At 37.1% G+C, this 4,108-nt stretch overlaps 1 pseudogene; it reads left to right on the top strand.

Moving 5' to 3' along the window:
- Positions 1-1,338: 1,338 nt before the first annotated feature.
- The window catches only part of LOC116100379, a 102,402-nt pseudogene continuing 99,632 nt past the window's right edge, over positions 1,339-4,108 (top strand).

Below are 4,108 nucleotides of genomic sequence, written 5' to 3'. Positions count from 1 at the left end.
AACCACCTGGAGCTAGAAAAGGCAAAACCCCAAGAGTCTCACTACCAACAGTTCCCTAAACCAGTGTAGTTTCCAGCTGTTTTCTAAATAACTCACCTTATACCCACAGGTAAATGCAATTCTCACTCCTTGTCAAAAAGACTTCTTTTTGCAAATTTGGAGACTCTGATAAAGATTTTCAGTGGGCCAAAATACAGATAATAATAAACAAGAAGTTGCCCAACCCCAACTGATACTTCTGCAATTGTCTTGGTCTTTCAACCTAAGACTCAGGGGAAAAAATTACAGATGAAAGTACAGAAATCTCACAGACGTCCAAGATTCCTGTTGATAGAATATGTCTCTCTTAGATAAACAGAGATAATAGACACATGAACCCTTAACAGTATAGTTACCCAAACAAACCAGCATAATATCACTAGTGGGTACACCAAACATCCAGGGGGAATTCTATATGGTTTTACCCTAGAAGGAGAAGTACATCATATCAGTGGCTGCTAAGACATGGAGAATAAGCTATGTCTGGAGATGAAATCCCATATTGATTTTCCAATCTCAACTACGTACCTCAGGATACATCATATCCAAGTGCAAATGAATGGACTCAGTAGGTTGAGTATATATGTGTACATATATAAATAGCAACAAATATAAAGAAGAGATCATAAAATGGGAAAGGGAGGGAGGGCTATGAGGGAAAAAAGAAGGACAACTAATGTTCTATGAGTTTTTCGAAAGAAACCACTATTAAAAAACAAAAGAATTGCCATGGAAAGTTTCTATATGATCTCTCATTTTTCTACACATTTGAAATCATTATTAAATCTAAATTGTATTAGAAGACATTTTAAATTACCCTGTATTTCTATGTCCTATTACTTCTTACTGAGTTTCTGTTTCTATTTCTGTTTTTGTTTTTGTATTTGTTTTTGTTTTTTTGAGACAGGGTTTCTCTGTGTAGCCCTGGCTGTCCTGGAACTCACTCTGTAGACCAAGCTGGCCTCAAACTCAGAAATCTGGCTGCCTCTGCCACCCAAGTGCTGGGATTAAAGGTGTGTGCCACCACTGGCTGGCACTTACTGAGTTTCTGGTTTGGGGGTTACAAGCTCACAAATGCTGAAAAAGTTCTTTCTAGGAGTTCAAAATTGCTCAATATCATAACTTTTGATGTGGGTTATATTATTTATTTCTTCCTATCAGTAGCTAGTTTCACAACAAACCAGAAAATGTTAATGATTTCTTTTACTTTCAGTATAAATCTTACCTCTCAGAGCATTTGCTATAAGCTGAACAGGTGCCCAGGGCTGGAATCCTAACAGCAACTACAAAGAGCTATTCATGACGTCAGACTATAGTTGGTTTGAAGGAATACCTTTTCCTGCCATATGGGTTCCAAATGAAATTGTGGAATATATCCACAATAAATTTGTGGTGAAAGAAGATTTGTTGATATTGACTTACCCTAAGTCAGGTAAGGACTATCAGTAAGACTGATTCTGAATTGTATAAGGGAGGTTAGTGCTTTGATACTTATTAATTTTGGGTGATAAGTGGAGTGTTCTATATATTGATGTGTAAAATGGTTTGTGGGCATTCAGATTTGTGTATATTCCTCTCAAAGAAAGACCTCTCCTCTGACCTGTGTGGGCTGAACCGATCAGCTATGGCATCAGAACAATGATAATGGACCCTGAGGCAGAATCTGATTTAAGATTCTCTCTGTGGGAAAGAGATAGAAAAGAGAGAGTGATGAGAATAAACAGAAATATAGAATCAAGAGATAAAGGCATACATGTGAGGATATGTTGGGGAGAGGACAATTCCAGGTAGAACTAACATGAACCTTGTTCATGAAATGGAATATGAAAATTTAAGAAACCAAAAAGTAACATCATGGTGGTTTGGGGATTGGATATTTGCTGTGCAGAAGATGAACTGAAAATTGGGTAAGTATTAGGCTGCTAACATCAAAAGCCAAATGACACAGAAAATCCAAAGGCAGTGGGATTACATGAAAAACCCATCAGACAATAATTCAGAGATGGAAGCTAGAGAAAGATTCACTGACAAATGAGCACATAAACTCAAATGCAAGTGTTTGTGATAAATATACACCATGGAAGTTACTCATCTTAATAATAATAAGTACTCAGTCATACACTACAGCATGGGTGTATCTCAATGACAATGAATTAAATTATAGGAGGTATTCTCAGAGAGCAAATGCTATGATTATATCACTGTGAAATATCTGGGATAGTCAAATTCATTCCACCAGAATGTAGAATGATGGTACCCCAGGGCTGGAGGAGATATTTCATTAGCATATTGGTATTTACTTGGCATAGGGTCTCACTTTTGCAAATTGAAGTCTTCAAAATATGCTGAGTGACTGTACTTTGTACTTACACCACATGGACAATATGAACTCTACAAGTCTGTGAGCTTGAAAATGGTCAGCACTGTAAATTGTGTGGGCATATATTCTACTTGAAGCTTTTTTTGCAAGTACTATTGAAATGAGTGACAGTCACTTTTCCTTTTCAACCAGGAATGAACTGCCTGGTTGAGATTGTCTGCTTGATTCAGACCAAGGGAAATCCCAAGTGGATCCAATCTGTGCCAAATTGGGATCATTCACCCTGGCTAGAGACTAATATAGGATATCTTGTATTAATCAATAAAGAAGGACCAAGACTCATGAGATCCCATCTTCCCATCTATCTTTTCTCCAAGTCTTTCTTTAGTTCCAAGGCCAAGGTCAGTGTCCAGTGGTTGAGATTTTCTTTGACCAAATACTCTTTGAACTTATTTTACCCTGACAGGCCCTTGAGCTCTTGCAGAAATGTGAAGTTGAGATTCTCATGCACTAGGTGCTGCTGATGTTTCTCCACATCAGACTACATTAGAGTACTAGGATATGGATGGACCATCAAACAGTGATCCTTGGCAGGTTTAGAAAATAAATATCACACTGGAACATTGAAGAACTACATACATAGGCCAAGCAGAGTTTAAACTCTAGTGTACAGAAGATATTACTATATTATAGTTATCAAAGACAGTGAGCCAATCTTAATTATAATGTATAACCCAAGCCCTGTGGGTGAATCACCTAAGACACAGTTGTTCATAGGAAAAGCATCCTGATCAGGCATCAATGTTCAAGGGTCAGTTGTTCACACAGTGTCATGTTATGTCTAGCAGTCTATTGAGATTAGTAGTCACAGAAATATCGCATGAAACTGAAAGAGAATTACTAGAAGGAATCAGAAATATCAAGATTCTGATCTATCATAGCTCCTAGTTAGTAAGAAAGGTTTTTGTTAAGTCTCTCCACCATAGAATCTATAAATGCTTGAATGACAAAGAGAAACTTAGAATAATCTCTCTTTGAAATGTCACAATGAATTTTTGACCACCTTGATATATGCCTGTTTCTTATCTGGATTTGGTAAACATTTTGCTAGGGAAACTGAAGCCTAAAGAGATGAGTTCTAGAATAATTGATATAAAATATAAAGTTCCTTTTATTAAGAAGGATCATTTCATTAGATGCTGGAAAAGCATTTGACAACAGTCAGCATCCCTTCATATTTAAAGTCTTGGAATGATCAGGAATTCAAGACCCATCCATAAACATAGTAGAAGAATGTACAGCAAACCAGTAGCCAAAATCAAATTAAGTGGAGAGAAACTTAATCCCAGTAAAATCAGGCACTCGACAAGCCTGCCCTCTTTCTCCCTATCTATTCAATATAGTACTTGAAGTTCTAGATAGAGCAACTAGACAGCAAAAGGAGTTCAAAGGTATACTAAATGGAATGGAAGAAGTAAAAATAAGACTTTTTGAAGATAATATGGTAGTATACTTAAGTAATCCCAAACAATCCATGACAGAAATACTACAGCTGATAAAAACTTCAGCAATGTGGCTAGATAAAATACTAATTCAAACAAGTTGGTAGCTGGTGGGATTGCAAACTGATACAACCACTCTGGAAATCAGTTTGGCGGTTCCTCCGGAAATTGGGCATGGAACTACCGGAGGACCCAGCTATACCACTCCTGGGCATATATCCAAAAAATACTGCAACATGTAAGAAGG

This window comes from Mastomys coucha, unplaced genomic scaffold (assembly GCF_008632895.1).
Source record: "Mastomys coucha isolate ucsf_1 unplaced genomic scaffold, UCSF_Mcou_1 pScaffold21, whole genome shotgun sequence".
Taxonomy (NCBI): domain Eukaryota; kingdom Metazoa; phylum Chordata; class Mammalia; order Rodentia; family Muridae; genus Mastomys; species Mastomys coucha.
Note: the sequence above shows the minus strand (reverse complement) of the source record. Positions and strands in the feature narration are given on the sequence as shown.